This window comes from Notolepis coatsorum (genome assembly GCF_963971535.1).
Source record: "Notolepis coatsorum genome assembly, chromosome: 2".
NCBI lineage: Eukaryota > Metazoa > Chordata > Actinopteri > Aulopiformes > Paralepididae > Notolepis > Notolepis coatsorum.
In genome coordinates, this window is record NC_140166.1 from 90258967 (window position 1) to 90277987 (window position 19021).

The following is a 19021-nucleotide window of genomic DNA, read 5'->3' on the forward strand; positions in this document are numbered from 1 at the left end:
ACTGTATATTTGAATACCGTTTATGTCACAAATGTATCGGTACTAAATACCTGTATGTCCCTATGCCATAAATGTCATGTATGTTGTGTATGTCATAAATGTCAATATTAATTGAAAATGGGGGACCCTGATGTAAACAAGACAAATCCCCTTAACAATTGTGTGTATTGAGCCGTACTGTATTGTACCCATTCTGCAATCTGTTAAATAAAGTTTTCATTCATTCATTCATTCATTCCAGGAGCCATGCTGTTGTCTGGTAAGATGGGGGTTGTTGTTCCTGCTCCACCATGAATTTCAGGCCAGCACTTGTTGCAAAGAACCCGGACTCCCACAGCCTCCTCCCGTATCCCTCTCCCTCCCACCGTAAGCTTTTCAAACATGCTGTAACTGTGGGGGACACTATCATTACTATCAGACACTATCATCTCTGTCAGGCCATCTACCTTCAGTTTGTCAAACACCTCCCCTAATACTCCTGGTTCCATCTTTATATGTTACAATCTGAAATGATGATATGGTATTGTCAGTGTTACAGCGAGGGTGTGTATGCTAGTCATTGAACTATTATATAAATTACAACTTTACGTTATTCATACCAACCTGTCTCATACCAGACTTTACCCCATAATTGTCAATCACAAATTCATTGTAGTCATGTACATATTACAGTAAAACACATTGAACCTGTTGTGGAATATTTTAAATGAGCCAAACAGTGAAACTGTAGAAATTCAGATGAGTCAAATTGTATCAAAAATAGAATAGTTTATTATCTGTTTATATGGTCATAGAAAGATTATGCACAGTTTAAAATTTGACAAATTAAGATGACGAATTAAGTAAGGGATAATGTATAGCTACGAGGTCATTGTCGCAAAATAATTACATGGCTAACTTACTAACAATATACCTAATTCATTTGACAAATCGCAGTTGTTCTGTGGCTCTGTCAGCCCAAATAAAGTGATTATTATTATCGCGGGCAGCCTCTGGATCCGCTGTCAGTGCAGCGCTATACATTATCCCGCTTATTACATGGCTAACTTACTAACAATATACCTAATTCATTTGACAAATCGCAGTTATTCTGTGGCTCTGTCAGCCCAAATAAAGTGATTATTATTATCGCGGGCAGCCTCTGTGTTCTGGCTCCGCTGTGTTCTGGCTGCGCTCGTCGCTCCGCCCCCTGTCATCGCCGGCACGGCAGTGTCTAATTGCACTGAAACAGTGTGTCAGTGGGCTTGATTGCGAACAGCTGCGCTCTGCGGTCATTATTGAAAAATCTGCGGTCATTATTGAAAAATAATGACCGCAGTCGGGGGGCTGTTGACCAATCACAAGCAAGCATTTCGGCAAATGTGAAAACGCCATGTAATAATAACCGATAATGACAAGAAAGGTAAACAAAGGTGAGATTATGGGTTTTGTCGTATCTGTCACAAGATTGATATGAAGACAATGAGAAAAAGAACATGATGTGATTTACTTGGACATGTCATATCTAAGTCAAGCTGGCCTGACCTTTAAGTTGTTGTCTGAGCTGTATACTAGTTAAACTATATGAATTAGTCAACATTTTTCTTCTCCTGTCTGTGTCCAAATGCTGCAAGCCAACCATGGTAAGATGTCGATCTATAAAAGTTAGATGGTATGATTAAGCAAGCAAAATATGTATACTAAAATACCAAGTTTCCCACAGCAGAAACTGGTGTGTGAACTCTAAACCCTCTAAAATATTGAAATCAAATAGAGTTTTATTGTCACATACACAATCATACACCTCTTGAAGCAGGATGCTTGCATGCTGTGGAATGGAAATGTTAGAGATGAGAAGAGATACAAGATGTGTGTTGTTGTAGAGTGCATGAGCAACTCCATAACTCTCTATCTCCCTGTTTTGTTTTCTAGGATAAATTACCACTATAATGACGTGCGTGTGTCCAGTCTGAGGTGAGCAGCAGTCGTGACAGAAAGGCCCTAGCACTACAAACAACGGGAGTGGAAGACTGGACCTCTACATGGACATATTATAGGCCTATAATAATAAAAAAATTGTGGAATGCAATTGGTTGCCTTGTATATTTTGTACTGTTGACCAAACTTCTTTCTTGGCTTAATTGAGTAGTATCTGGCATGATTGATATTTAGATTAGATTCAACTGTATTGTCATTTGCACAGACTACAAGTACTGAAACAATGAAAGACATTTAATCCAGTTTAGCATTGAACCAGAAGTGCAAAAGAAGCGGTGCAGTGCAGTGTAATTTACTTGCATATTATGTATGATATATAAATAGAATAAACGGTAAAGGTAGGTATGAATGTGCTAAGATATACAGTATGAACATTATTAACAGAATGAACAGTATGAAAAGAGTAGTATGAATACGCTAAGATATATACAGTGTGAACAGCGTTTAAGTTAGTCATGGATGTATTATAAGAGCTTTTATAATACATCAATGGTTACAGTATGAAATGTAAATGCTAAGAAATGTAGAGTAAACAGCTTGAGGTATGATATTCACTGACTGCATTTCCATATTCACTTTGTGCATGTATGAATGTCTTATAGATAGAATTAATATGTGTGTATTTATGACCATAGAAGCACAAGAAAAATATGAATGCATACATACTGTAAATGTTACAGTATGTAATGTTAGCCTATGCATTAATATTTTTCGTAACTTATCCTAGGTTATGGGACAGTCCACAGACAACAGAAAAACTGACTAATGCTGTCTCTCTGCCACTCCCCTGAAATGCTATTATATATATTGAATATAAAGTGTTGTCAACATATAACTGTAATGTGGGCTGATTAATACAATTATGCTTGAGTGTTTAACAACTGCCGTGATATGGCTAATGTAAAATAATAGTCATCAGTAGCTATAGTAACCTTCGAAATTGCCGTCATCGCCTAGTGTTATAAAGTAATATAATGTAAATATTAAAGTAGCAGACATGTAAATGATATAACGCAACAGTGATCAATGCACATTGTGTTAATAAGTACCAAAAATTGCTGTAACAGTAGTAGTTCTGCCGTTCTGTCCCGCTGAAATCAAGTCGACAGCGCTGAGTCCAAAAACAAATTGGAACTAAGGGAGCTACTGTACGTGAACCACGTGATCGCGTGGCGACGAGATCAAAGCATGTCGCATCTCTCTCTTCTATGGCTCTGATCCCCAAGTAGACAGAAGGAAGGGGAGAAAGGAATGCTACAGCTCATGACCCTGGATAGTGTATTGATGATGGAATTCCAGAAGTCTTGAACAGGTGGGCAGAGCCAGGTGGCATGGAAATGGTTGTCTGGGGTGTTGAGGGTGCAATGGGAGCATACATCTGTGCTTGCAAATCCCATTTGAAACATCCTGTGCTGTGTGATATGTACTCTGTGTAACACCAGGTTTATATTGGATTAATTTAAGGTTAGTGTTGTTAGTCATTGTGAATGTGTTGGTGCTAATTTATTCCCAGGATACGCCATTGGGAGAGAAAGCCAAGTCCTGTTCCCATTTTGTGAAGGGGAGATGGAATGTAGTGTCTGCGCTTGCCAGTATTTTGTATATTTAAAAAAATATTTTCTTCTGTGATGTTATTTTATTCATTGCTAATATAATTGGAGGTGGTTCAAGATAATTTTGTGTAGTGTTAATTTGAGATTTCAAAATGGACTGTCAGAGTTGTGGAATGACATGTATTCCTAAAACAACGGTGATGTTTTATGCTTGTGCTAAGGAATGGCAGATCTTGTGGTGCGATTTCCGTGCACACATCCTTCTCAATGTCTTCCCAAGGGTTGTATTGTTGGGTAGGGTGAATCCATTTGTAGATGTATATTAATTGGTTGGCCATATAGTAGTTGAGAAAGTTAGGCGCTTCAAGTCCTCCTTGGTTTTGTTTTTTTTGAAGGGTGGTTAAATTAATTCTTGCTTTTTTATTCTTCCAGTAAAACGTAGTAATGATGGAGTCCAGGGAGCTGAACAAAAAAAAGTTTTGTATGATGCTTTTATCCAACGGTCAACAAGTCAACAGGACTTGAATTTGAGTGCTACTCTCTTGAGTGCATACAGTGATGCGTTCCTCATGGGACGGGGTTTGCACGCAGTGCAGCCAAAGTTTTGTGAGCAGAAGCGTGTGCACGCACACGCACGGATGTGCACAGGAATGCGCTGCACTGCACTCGCCAACTCGCTATAAGTACCCACGGCCCTATTCCCCGTACCTGGCTAACTGAGTTAGCCGGATAATTTTCAGCATAGCTTGACTTAAGCCAGACATTTCCGTTCCCCAACGTTGGATTTTCTAAGTCGCTATGGCAACAGATCGAAAAGTTTGAACCTGCTCCGGAGCAGGGTTTAGTTCAGTTAGCTGGATATAAGCTGGCCACTCCCTCGGAACAAAATGGCAGCTCCCTTCCTCAGAGATTGATTGATTGATTGGAAACTTTATTAACAGATTGCAGAATGGGGTACAATACAGTACGGCTCAATACACACAATTGTTAAGGGGATTGCAGACCCAGAGAAAGACTTTCGTCTTGCTTACATCAGGGTCCCTCATTTTCAATTCATAATGACATTTATGACATACATGACATACAGATATACAGATATATATCATGACATTTATGACATACATGACATACAGATATACAGTACTGTTACATTTGTGACATACAAGATATGCAAATATACAGTACTGTTAAACAGAGATCCTAACAGAAAATATATATACGAGGGGGAGGAAACTGTACATTGGGAGGGGGTGGGTGGGTGGGAGGGGGCTGTTTGGACATTTACGGGGGCCAGTTTTGAATTGCAGCCTCCCGTAGGTGCTCTTTGATCCCATAATACCATTCTGAATAATGTTTTCGCGAGATGATTTCCAGAATGTATTGATTTCATAGAATGTGTGAAATAGGCCTATAATTAAAAACAATTAAAATACATTAAACTGGTAAACTAAATGCTTTTGAAATGTAAAATAATAGACCTAAAATGCTGATAATAAATCATATTCAGCCTATGGATTTCCTATACTACATGACACCTGTCGCTGCGGGATGAGGCGTGCTTGTTTCTGATGGAGAATGCGTCCCAGATCGCTGCCCACCTCCGATGCCGACTAGATATCAATTGAGGGGGAATACGCACAGCTATACCTACAGTACCTATTCGGAAAAACATTATCTGCACTGACTTATATAAAAAATAAGTACAGATCACGTCTGAATGAATGTGGAGGATGATCTCCGAGTCGCTGTCTCCAAAATTAAACCCAGACTATGCCCATCCATCTCATTAGGTGCATTGAACATTATAGCCTTCTAAATGAAACACGCTATATGTATTCATTTTATGGTTGTTTGATTATTGTGTTATTTTGTGTAGTTATTATGCGTGTTAAAAGCCTCCAATGCATATGTGTGCGTGTGAACGTTTGCATGTTTCAACCACCTCTATATAATAGTGGGGGTCGCGGCTCTCTGACACCGTTATTTCGGGGGTCGCGGCCTGAAAACTTTAGGAACGATGTATTTATTATATTACATGATACCTAAGCGCATACAGTACAGATATCCCCATAAGTATCTATTAATTCGTATCAATTAGATATACTCTTTATCTTTGGGCTTGTTTTTGTATACTTATTCTGAAATAGTTGAAATAATTATTTTCTCTAGCAAGATCTCATTCGATTATTAAGTTAAATGCATAATCTATAGGCACATTTAAATAAATATAATCTGATTGATTGGTGTAATGAGGGACTTAAAATGTGCCTATAGATTATACATTTAACTTGTCAGCAAGGCTATTGAGCCGTACTGTATTGTACCCATTCTGCAATCTTGTTAATAAAGTTTTAAATAAATCAATCACTCAATGCCGTTAGAAAATCAGGATTTCTGCGATCAACACCTGCTGTCTTTTCAGCTGAGGTGGCCGTGCACACTTATCCTGAGTATCAAGTCTGGTTCAAATTAACGAGACTGAATCAGCGTTCGAGGAACAAGGAAAGCCCGGATTCAAACATCGGGTTAATTGAATCTGGATAATGGGACTTTTGATTGACTTAGTTGAACCAGGTACGGGGAATAGGGCCCTGGGCTACTTTGCATATCAATAGCGCCGGTCGTCAGGTGTGTTAAATACGTTCTCAGATACATTCACACCTAATTTGTGAATGAAATGTGTTACATTCCATTTGTAGAGGCAATTATGCATCGTCTTTAGTCTGTGCTTAAGCAAGGGAACATGTATGCGCATGCACGGGAGCGCACGCACGCGCCGGGAGCGCATGTGCACGTGGCGTCATTAGCGTGCGTGCAATCAGTGTTGATATGAGGAACGCAGCACTGAGTGCATAGTAGTATATAGACATATTAGCATAGTGGGTAGTGATATAGACACAGTAGGTTACTTAGTAGCAAGTACATAGTAAAAGACAGTACAATGGTTAGTCGTTTTTAGTGTAAAGTTGGGTGGGTTTCAGCTGTCCTGATTGTGGTGGGAAGTTAATTCCACCATTGTGGAGTGAGGTATTTCTATGGTAAATTTATATATGAAAGAATCACAGGGATACTATTGCTACAATTGGCTGTTTCTGTGGCAAACTTGTAACAACAACACAGCAATATTGTAGGTATTACAATAGTAGAGTTTTATATGGGAAGATACAGTAGACCATACTGTAGCCCTGGTCTGGCTGCAACGTTACATCTTGAATCATTCTTTACAAATTGATGTCTGTGTTTGTATTAATTATGAGGATGAACACCAGCCTCTCTCTGATGTACAGCCTCTGCCCCTGAGCAGTGACAGCATGGCACTGTTTAATAAAACTGGCTGATTCATGGCAGGATTCATGGTCACATTTCCCGAATTTCCCCAAGGGGATCAATAAAGGAATATCTTATCTCTTATCTGATCTTGTTCGGTCACTGAGGTCTTTTAAAAGCCCAATCCCCCCCCCCCATATCGGCCTGTGCTGTGTGGGCATATTCACATACACCGGTGAGGACTTTGATCCGCAGATGGAAAATGCAGTATTTGTAACATTCTTAATCCATTTTAAATGGACCTGTTTTACCCTAGTGTTTACAAATATTAGCAATGAAAACAAACTTCCACAAAGAACAGCCACAAAATACAATAAATACATTTGTACAAAGTCCATGTGCTGGTTGTCTAGTTTTGGTCCTCATATCAAGAACTTAGTCTGTCAACAAAATAATCAAAACATGTCTCTGTTCAGACCAGCTGTTTGTTTATGTTTGGATCACTGAATGGGCCTTTAATGTCACAGCCCTTGGAACATGATTAACCTTCAACACTGGACATAGAGAAAAGACAACTATTCTGAGCCCAACAAAGGCTACTGCCAATAGACCTCTCACGGGTGACGTGTTTTCTGGCAGCTCCCGAATTTTCAGTCTTTGCTGCAGCTCTAGGAAAAGTAATGTATTAGATCCCTCTTAGCTTCATCTGTGATTCATGCAGCTGTAGTCCCGTCAACAAAGCCTTCTGATATACAGGTCTCTCTCTGATAAAGGCAGGGGATTTTTAAATGTAAGTGTTGATTTATAAAAAATAAATCAATCTTAGCATCATGGATCAGGGCCCTATTCCCCGTACCTGGTTCAACTAAGTCGATCGAGAGTCCCATTATCCAGATTCAGTTAACCCGATGTTTGAAGCCGGGATTTTCCTGTTCCTGGAACGCTGATCCAGTCTCGTTAACTCAAACCAGACTTGAGACTCTGGATAAGTGCGCGCGGCCGCTTCAGTTGAAAAGACAGCAGGTGTAGATCGCAGAAATCCAGATCTTCTAACGGCATTGATTGATTCAATGATTGATTGTTTTACAGATTGCAGGCGGCTCAATAGCCTTGCCGACAAGTTAAATGCATAATCTATAGGCTAATTTTAAATCCCTCATTACCCCAATCAATCAGATTATATTTCTTTAAACGTTCCTGCTGGCAGTAGGTTTATGCATTGAATAATCAAATGAGATCTTGCTAGCGAAAATAATTAGTTAAACTGTTATGAATAAGGATACGGCTCTCTTACCCATTGATTGATGTATGGTGGATCTTTTATTTATCTCCCCTGTGGTGTAACGGTTTCTGCTTTTGACTTTCACACAGGCGGCCCGGGTTCGAATCCCACTTCTCCTAGTCTTTTCCTTCTTTTTGCAATGTAGGAATAATTCAATTTGGTGCACGTTGAGAGCTATATAAAGAATGACATCCTCAATGCATGTAGATTTATAATATTTTAACTTAAAACTAGGCTACCTTTGCGTATAATCATTAATATTATATTCCAAAAAATTATATTGGAAACGTGGGGTTTCAAACACCGGTCGCCCGGTTGCCAGGATTGAGCACTACCGCTGCGCCACTGTGGCAGATGGGATAAATTCATTGTTTATACATTAATGAACGAGAGACCCGTGTTTAGAATATTCTTTATTTTGAATGAAGTTTTATCTCTTTATTCCCATTCATTAATGTGACGTCAACGGCTCATTCAATTTCTCAAATCCGTCAAACAGCGCATCTCATCAGACATTTTAATCCCAGTTACAATATCACACAAAATCCACAATCCACGCATAGACACTTCAATTTTATGCTTGAATGAAACAAAATCCAGGCGCTCCTCTCCTTCCTCGCTCCTCATCCACAGCGGAGAATATGAAAGGAATCAGAGCCAAACGAGCGATAGGTTTCAATCATTAAGGATATCCCCGCGGGATTCACATTTGCAATGCTGCACGTTGTTAAAATAACCACATAATGTGTACATCGCACCGAGCGAGCGCCACGGTATATATAACGTGCATTATTTAGGACAAAGTGAATTTAGTATCAGCATTTTGGGTCTATTTTACATTTCAAAAGCCCCCTCTGGAAGAATGGAGCACAAAAACGTAATTCAGAATGGTATAATGCAGATCGTAGACTGTGGGAATAATTTCAGGAAACGAGCTGTCACTTTCTTTGCGGGGGCGTGGCGATGGTTCATCCGGCTAACTTGAATTTAAACCCTGCTCTCGACCAGGCTCAAACTTTTTGATCTGTTGTCATGGTGATTTAGACAATCCAGCTTCGGGGAATGGGAAAGTCCGGCTTAAGTCAGACTTGACCGAAAGTTATCCGGCTAACTCAGTTATCCAGGTACGGGGAACGGGGCCCAGGTCACCTGACGTCACCAGCGTCTCTCTGCAATAGGGATGGGCAAAACTCACAAAATTACTATTCGATAGTCACTGCCTGGGAACTATTCAATTACTAATCAAAAATCGCATACATTTTGAAGGTTACATTACATTGTTGATGCTTGAAATGTCTGAGCTTCCACACTAACATATTTTGACTTAACCCTCATGTTGTGTTAGGAATTGGCACCACTGACCATTGTTAGCGGGTAACGTATCTTCTTCTGATACCCTGTACTCTCGTTATTTTCAAACCAGATGTAGTATTCTTGTTAAGAATGGATGTCCAAACATTTGCTCAAAGTCTTCTTGACTGAATATTTATTGACCACAAAATCAATGTATAATTGCTCTCAAAAACACTTGATGTATCTCAAAAACAATTGTTGTTTACAATAGTTCAAGTTCTGAACGGCGTCCAAACTAGTCTAACCAAAATGTCCACTGGTATTATCAACACTGTCTTCCGTGATCTCTGTCTAACAACGTGGATATGAAGTCGTTCTTCATCGATGAGGCCTTGTGAAGATCTTCTTGTCTGCTTTCTCATTCATCTCTCGTCTTAGTTCCCAACAACCATATTTATAATGAACTAATGGGCCGGCTTAATGACGTCATTTTCAAAGCGACCTTATCACGCCGACCCAATCAGCGTCGAGCCTTTGGTAGATTCAAACAAACAATAGCCATTGAATGTCCCCCTTTAGCCAACGTCTCCAATAAACCACATTTTGTAATTTAGGTCCAAATCCACTTGAATTAATCTTTAGTTTACTACAATATACAAATATTATTCTTGGTCTAGTTCTACATAACATCATCATATAATTTAAAAGCTTTTTCTCATATTATTACCCCATTTTATTAAAGTATTTTGTTTTGGCTTGTGAATTCACTTTAGTTCAAAAAACAGATTTACTTTCAAACAATGGTTTCATAGTTATCATCTACTAAACTTATATCTGTAAAAATACATTTTTAGAACATCTTTCCATCACAGAATATGCATTCTAGTAATAACCCTTGGTTTCCTTTGTATAAACATTTTCTAAACCAGATTTACTTTATAACACATAACCCTTTAGATATTTATTACTTTAAGTTATTTCCTAAAAAGACTTAATTCAAACCAGAAGCTCAAGCCATGTTTTATTTCATGATTATATTTTAAATGATTTTCAAGAGCAGACTATCTACTCACACAACGCTGTGTTGATATGGCTGTTAGCAACACCTTCATCATCGGCCGAATCATTGTTTGAGTCTTCGCGGGTGAATTACCTCTCTTGGTTCCTTTGTGTGTGTTCCTTTGAAGCTCCCTGAGGTGTGTGTGGCCTGCAGGAAATTCCGTGGGTCACCTTTTGTTCCAGAACCGGTTGCTAGGTAACCAGGCTCTTGGCAAACTGTGACCTCCGGCTACATCTTCACACTATTGTTCTCTAAGGGGTCAGCAGGTCTGTATGCAAAGTTAGTGTCTTTGTAATGATTTTCTGGCCAAATTACCTAAGGATCTAAGTTGACGACTTTATCTTGGGGTCCAAAATGAAAGTTTTGCCTTTGGTTCATAAAAACAAGTATAATTAACCCAAATTATACTACACAGGTCAATGTTGACCCGGGGTCTGACTCAGTCCTGACCACTAAAAATAATGTATTGAGTATCACTCAATATAGTTAATACTACATCCTAACTAACATTATATGCATTCATAACCATATAATCCCATTGTAATTTGATTGTATGGCCCCAGAGACACTTCATGTCCCTTATTTTTAAGATGAAAATGAGGTTGTTCAATCATAATATACTAAATGTGAAACCCATAGATAAAAATGTTTTCTGATATTAATAGAACAATATTAGAATATAACTTCTGAAAAAAAGTTTAGTATATTTATTATTATTTTATTTATTTATATTTAGTATTTTTATAGTATAGTTTTACCTTGCCGGGTCAAGAATGACCCTAACACCACAGTCGTAATTTCTTTCTGCAGATACCTTCAGAATTTTCAAAATGGTGAAACATATTTTTCCTGTGCTTATATATGTGTTGTGAAGGATATCATAAAGCCTTGTTCTAATAAAATCAACTACAGTTATTACATATTATAACCTTGAAACGGGTCGCTGGAGACCCGAACACCACATAAGGGTTAATAGCAAACATGAGATAATTCAACATGCGAGCTAGCCAGCTGCATACCTGTTTTGCAAAGCTTAGCTTTATATTTTATAGCACATGTCTCACAGGTCTCTTTTGAAAGGTAACATTCTGAAGTTGCTAGTCATACAGTCCAAAGTTTATAAAAATCCCACAGAAAATGAGTTTTGTGGAAATGTTTTTGTAATGTGTGTACTGGTAAAAATACAGAGTGGTTATCCAAAATGGTCATTGTGACGTATGTGGGTTGGTCATTACTAGTGCTGTCAGGCGATTAGAAAAATGCATCAATTAATTACAGGATTTGTAATTAATTAATCTAATTAATCACATTTTAATCACATAACCATTTTAGGCCTGATATTTTATATTCTATAATCATATTTCAAATTGCATGTGTCCGGATGGCAGAATTCAGTACTGTATCTACAAAACCTTCTGTTTAATCATCTTCCCTTTATTCATTTGCTTAGATTTTTCAGGTCTGGTAAATTTTTGCTAGTTATTCAGTACATTTCTTTTATTTTTTTTTATTTGAATTGATATTCTCATTTGGTTCATTACAATTTACTTAAGCCTAGTAACATACACAGTATTTCTGACACTGGGGATACATCCCCTGAGATCCATAGATGTCCCTAGAATCAGATACCAAGAACATGCAAATGGACCATTTAAAAAAAAAAGTTTGTAAATGTTTATTCTACATTCTTATGGAATGAATGAGATAACTTTTTTTTTCTTTTATTATACATTTTTTTTTAATTAATTTTGAGTTAATTTTCATAACGCGATCATTTGCTGTGTAATTAATTAATCTAATTAACGCGATAAACTGACAGCCCTAGTCATCATTACCATTATTATTGTTTTGGTAACACCATGTAAACATCAGGTTAGTATAGGTAAGTTGTTTTTGGTATTTGTTCTGGTATTTGTGTATGGTGTGGTGTCACCGGGTAATAATTCCCTCTTGTGTTCCCCCCCTCCTTAGGTACCGCCCGCCCCTTCCTGTAGAGACTGCTGAGTGCCCAGTGATGACTACAGCTGAGGGCAATCACTCATTAAGGGGCGAGTGGATAAAGCCTGAGATCCTGCAACCACACGATTATTGCAATTATTGAGAATGGACTGATTATTGTGTCGGCCTTGTTTCACTGTGGTGTGGAAGTGATTATGTGTGGTTCATATGTGTCTGGTAGTAGCCTGCGGTGTGTGTATTGTTGTTGCTGGGTGGTCTCCCGGTTTGCTTACTGTATATTTTGGGTCACTTGCTTCCCCCATTTGATGGGGTTAGTAGTATAGGGATATCATTGACTGTGTGGCTTTTGTGTGGTACTGTGACACTGGGTCACTTATGTGTACACAGTGCCCCTCTTGTTTTTCCCCCATTTGATATGGTTAGTAGTGTGTAGGAATATAATTTACCTTGGTTGTTCGTGTTTACTGTTATCCCTGTTTTGTTCTACCCTTCCCTTGTGTCAATTTGTGTTGTGGGTTTCATTCCCCTTTTTGGATACAAATGTGACCCTGCACAGCGATTTGTGCCACATGTCTCCATTTTCATTTTCCCGATTCTTACAGATTGTGAAAGTACAGAATGTAAGCTTTCAAATTATGTGTCATACATTGAAATCTGAGAATGTTTGAAGAATATGTGGTAATTTGAATCTTCTAAAACAGCTTTTTTCTGTTTTAATTTAAGCTGTGAAAATGCCTCTCGAAGAAATGGCTAGAATTAACGACAGGTTATGTATATAACCTAGTTATATGAGTACTGGCTAAGCGTCCCGCTCCTAAGCCATACCGAGATATACCTCATCTCATGTACCTAGTGTACTCCATCAACGAATAAAAATCAATACACCCATCACCTGCCAGGCCCCGCCCTAGTGGCGTACTATAATATAGTACGCCACTAGGGCGGTGCCTATATTATAGTACTAGGCGTGGTCACCACTCACTCTTCCTCGGAAAATCGTTTCCAAAGAAAAGTTTCCCCAAGGGAACTCAGGGCACGCTAAGAGCGGGACGCTTAGCCAGTACTCATATAACTAGGTTATATACATAACCTGTCGTTATATATTCGTACTGGCATCGCGTCCCGCTCCTAAGCCATACCGAGATATGGGGTAGAGTGGACGCGAGGCCCGACAAATGTACCCCCGATTTCTCAGGCACCAGAGAACACCGGGAGGAAAACGCCACGACGATGGCTTGCTTCGTCCACAGAGATTGGATCTCATGGACCAGAGCTGTCACTGCTGGTGACCCTGACAATAGGGTCTGTACCAAACCCGAAAACGAGTGGGGTTGTGTAAATACAACCCTGGACCCGTGCGAGCAGAGCGTTCCGTGTCGGGACATCTGACCCTGACACTACCCACGAGGCAATCGCACCCAAGGAGGGACCCCGACAGAAAGGGCCGGTTTGATACGGGGGAAGCTGACATCAGTTCCAGGTGACAAAAGATCCCCCACTGAACACCCCTCCAGAACATGCTGAAGAGTTGTTCTGCAACCGGACATGCAAGGTGTGAGGCCCCCATGGGTTCCTACACACCGTAGCCCTGCAGTGATATTACTACCACCCAAATCACGCGCGCCTGCGAGACCACTGCCAATCTTTCAGGAGTGGGAGGCACTAACATGATACCTGGCCTGGCGAAGGCGAGGTCGGGGAAGCCCGCACTGTGTGCCTCAAAAAGGTTTCAAGCCCCCCTGCTGACAACACTTATAGTTGAGAGACGTAACACCAGGCTCAACCTCGGCTTTCCTTCCACTTAACGCCCCTGCAAAAAGAAATATAACCCTCCCAGAAGAGATACCTATGGTAAAACACTTTAGATGTTTGGGAGTGGAAATATTCCCCACCATAAGACAAACGGTGAAGCACAATTACATAAAAATCCAATACAAAATCAAAGACGACCTTGACAGGTGGTCAAAACTTAAAAACTCAATACAGGCACGGATATCAATAGTTAAGATGGACGTACTACCTAGAATCAACTTCTTCAGCTCAATGCTACCGTTACCCCCTCCAATAACAAACCACCATGTATAAAAAGATCCACGCACAGAGAAACAAAGCAGATGGTGGTATGGCATTTCCAGATTTTTTTCCACTATTTTAAGGCGTACACTTTAAGACCATTGACAACATGGTTTGATCCCCAAGCATTAGTGTCCTGGAGAAATTTAGAAGAAAATATAGTAGCTCCACATAGACTGAAGGACATAGCATACACTAAATTATCAATTAAGCAATGCGAACGGAAATTTGGCCCCATAATTACTTATGCGATCCGGATATGGCGTGAAACACAAAAAAAATATTCTAACCCACATAAATGGCATAATCATACTCCCTTATTCAATAACAATGCACTCTAGATTGGAAAACGACATATAAGATTCCCTATATGGGAAAAGCAAGGCATACACTCATTAGGTGATGTTTTCAACAAACAGGGTTTTTGTAGTTATGAAGAAATACGCAAAAAAATTCATCTCACCGAGTCCACATATTATTTTTACGCAGTTATTGTTATGTTTGAAGGCTCACGGTGTTCCATTAAATATACCAATTGAACACCACAGATACCACAAATTCTTCTATGAAAGATAGACATCGAGACGTTTTGTTTCAGATTTTTATCATCAATTACTAACGTCCTCGTATGAAACCCTCCACCTAGACTCAGTCTGGAGGAGGGATATACCAGACCTGGAAAAAGATTTTGATTGGCAAGAAGCCTGGGCAAATGTTCGATTTACATCAAGGAACCCGGACCATCAACAAATCAATCTTAACTATATTCACAGGACATACTTGACTCCTATAAGACTGAACAGAATGGGTCTTAAACAAGACTCCAAATGCTCCTTATGCACAAATGGGGTCGAGGGAACATTTATGCACATGTACTGGGACTGCCCACCAGTTAAGATATTCTGGAAAGAGGTGACCCAGCAATTATCAAATCTCTTAACTCTGAATATACATGTACACCCCTCTGTATTACTGCTGAATGATGTTTTTGAGTGTGCAGTACATCCACAGCTAAAGAGATTGGTTTTATCGGGTATCACAGTGGCTAAAAAGCTGATAGCATCACAATGGTTCCAACCGGAAAAAATGTGCCGAAAGGTCTGGATTATTACATATCTCGATGTGATTTATCAAGAAACATCTACAGCAAGAATTTTGGGTCTCAATGAATCCAAAATGACAATGTGGTTAGAAGTGGTGGAGAGAATAAAAGCTAGCATATAATGGTAGTGTCTGGTTAGGAGCGAGGGATAATGGATGGATTATCCAATGGGGGGTCCGGGAGGGGGGGGGGGGGTACGAGCTAGAGCATATGTGTGTAGGGCAGTGGAGGTTTCTCTATGACAACACGTGAAACACAAATTCACTCATAATTCATAATTATTATTAATTTACATATATAAACTTTTTTATTTATATATATATACAATTTTTTTTTTTTTTTATTATTATTATTTTATATTTTTGTATTATAGAAGTTTTCCTCTGTAAAAAAAATGCCAGTGCATTTTTTTTTCTTCAAAAATGGCCAAAATTGACAGCTCTGAGCAGGCCTGCACTGTAGTAATGACTGCAGTAATATTCGTGCAGATTCACTTCACAGGCTGACCCAATGTTAAATAAATAATAAATAACAGCCAATCGAAATAGGCTATTAACTTCGTCTAAGCACGGTCTGTGCAGTTAAACTCTTGCCATTGAATGGAGGATTTGAATGATTGACAGCCCTTGACATCCAATACACGGAGGTTGAATATGATTGGCAGCCTTGCAAATCCAATCAGAGATTGCTGCATTGCAAAGTCAAAACAGGTCCAGCTGCAGGTCCGGGGGTTAGGTTTAGCTCGAACCAATCTCAAGTTTCTCAAGTTTCTTTATTAGTTGTCATACAGAAGTACAGAATACTTTTATACAAAATGTAACAGAAAGAAGCATTTTGTATAAAAGTATTCTGTACTTCTGTATGACAACTAATAAAGAAACTTGAGAAACTTGATATTGGCCAGAGCTAAACCTAACCTCCGGACCTGCAGCTGGACCCGTTTTGACTGTTTGAAAGAGCAAGCTAGTAGTTTAGTTGTTGTTTAGTAGTTAGTAAGCTGTACAGCTATAACAAGTCAAGTCAGGCTAAATTAAACTTTGCGCCAACATTAGGACCGAAGTATAAACCAGCAACTAAGCAACATGAAGAAGTGGACTTAAGCATCTGGATCAGAAAAAACGTTGTGGATGAAAAAGTAAGTAGGCTACAGTGTTTGTAAAAGCTTGTATGCTAACAGTAGCTAGCCAGCTTAGCCTACATCACAATGATAATCACCAAGCTAACTTACTGTACACACTGTTGGGCTGGGTAATTAATCAAAACAGAATCGCGATATCGATTTGTAACATGCGTTACTTTATGAAGAAGATGTCAATGTGTTGATAAATGAAGTGTGGGCCCAATATGTTAGGATATGCCAATGTCAGCATATTTGGGTCACTTGACCTTTAATATTCCAGGTATGGGTGTGGTTAGGGGCGGTCCTAACCATCAGGGGGCCATCTTGGATTGGAATCATGGCCTCATGGAGTTTTGTTTGCTACTGCTATGGTGAGAGGAAGGAGGGATTTTGCCAGGCCTCCTAAAAGATTCTTCAGTAACCAAGGACAGGTCAGCTGCAGTGTTGCTTCCCAGTGGATTACTTCTTTTTCCTTTCCTTTTCTAAGATGTGGATCAACCCAGGACTTATCACCTTTTGGACACTCAAAGGTTTGAGTGTTATTGGACACTACTAACTACCATGCAGGCTGCATGGTCTGGTAGGCCTGAACATTATACACGGTACATTATACATGGTAAACGTACATGGTAAACATACATGGTAACATAGGCATGGTAACATTATACACGGTAAACATACATGGTAAACATACATGGTAACATCATACACAGTACATTATACATGGTAAACATACATGGTAAACATACATGGTAACATAGGCATGGTAACATTATACACGGTAAACATACATGGTAAACATACATGGTAACATCATACACGGTACATTATACATGGTAAACATACATGGTAAACATACATGGTAACATCATACACGGTACATTATACATGGTAAACATACATGGTAAACGTACATGGTAAACATACATGGTAACATAGGCATGGTAACATTATACACGGTAAACATACATGGTAAACATACATGGTAACATCATACACGGTACATTATACATGGTAAACATACAGGTAAACATACATGGTAACATAGGCATGGTAACATTATACACGGTAAACATACATGGTAAACATACATGGTAACATCATACACGGTACATTATACATGGTAAACATACATGGTAAACATACATGGTAACATCATGCACGGTACATTATACATGGTAAACATACATGGTAAACATACATGGTAACATAGGCATGGTAACATTATACACGGTAAACATACATGGTAAACATTTATGTAACATTTATGTTGGGGCTAATGGACTGTAAAGCTGACAGGACTTATTGGTTTGAGATGATTTTTGTTGTACCATACGTTGCTATGGGGTGCCCCATTTATTTTGATCCTCTTTTTGGTTAATACAACACTTTGAATTTAACACTGTTCCAGTAATCTCATTCTTTATAGCTGAACAGGTTTGTTTATTATTATTTCAAGCTTGTTACAGATTCATAGACCTATGCAATCTCATTTCTAAGTTATGACTATTTTTCTTTTATTACATTTTTTTTTTTTTTTATTATTTTATCTGGGTTGAACATGATTTGATTTGTGGAACTCCCTCTGGTGTTGTGGTCGTGGTATTCACTGACCTTTGGGAAGTATTTCGACATGCACATGGGTATCTTAGTGGTGTAGTGTATCTTGTAGACCAGGGTCCCGTTCCCCGTACCTGGCTAACTGAGTTAGCCGGATAATTTTCAGCATAGCTTGACTTAAGCCAGACCTTTCTGTTCCCCGAAGCCGGATTTTCTAAATCACCATGGTAACAGATCAGAAAGTTTGAACCTGGTCCGGAGCAGGGTTAAGTTCAGTTAGCTGGATGAACCATAGCCACGCCCCGGCAAATAAATGCCAGCTCGCTTCCTGAAATATTTCTCACAGTCTAGATCCCATTATACCATTCTGAATTATGTTTTTGTGCTTCGTTTTCCTAGAGGGGGCTTTTGAAATGTATAATAATAGAACTAAATGCTGATAATAAATCATATTCAGCCTATAGATTTACTTTGTCCTAAATAAAATAATGCACGTCATATACGGCGCTCGGAGTCGCGATACACGCTGCATGTGGTTATTTTAATAACGGCGCATTGCAAATGTGAATCCCGCGGGGATATTTCTAATGAATGAAACCTATCGGCCGTTTGGCTCTGATTAGTTTCATATATTCTCTGCTGTAGATTTGCTTAACGGAGCGCCCGGATTGTGTTTCATTCAAGCATAAAATTGAAGTGTCTATGCGTGGATTGTGGTTTTTGTGGATTATGAATTACGAGGAATCTGAGGATTGTTGAATTGTATCATCACTCA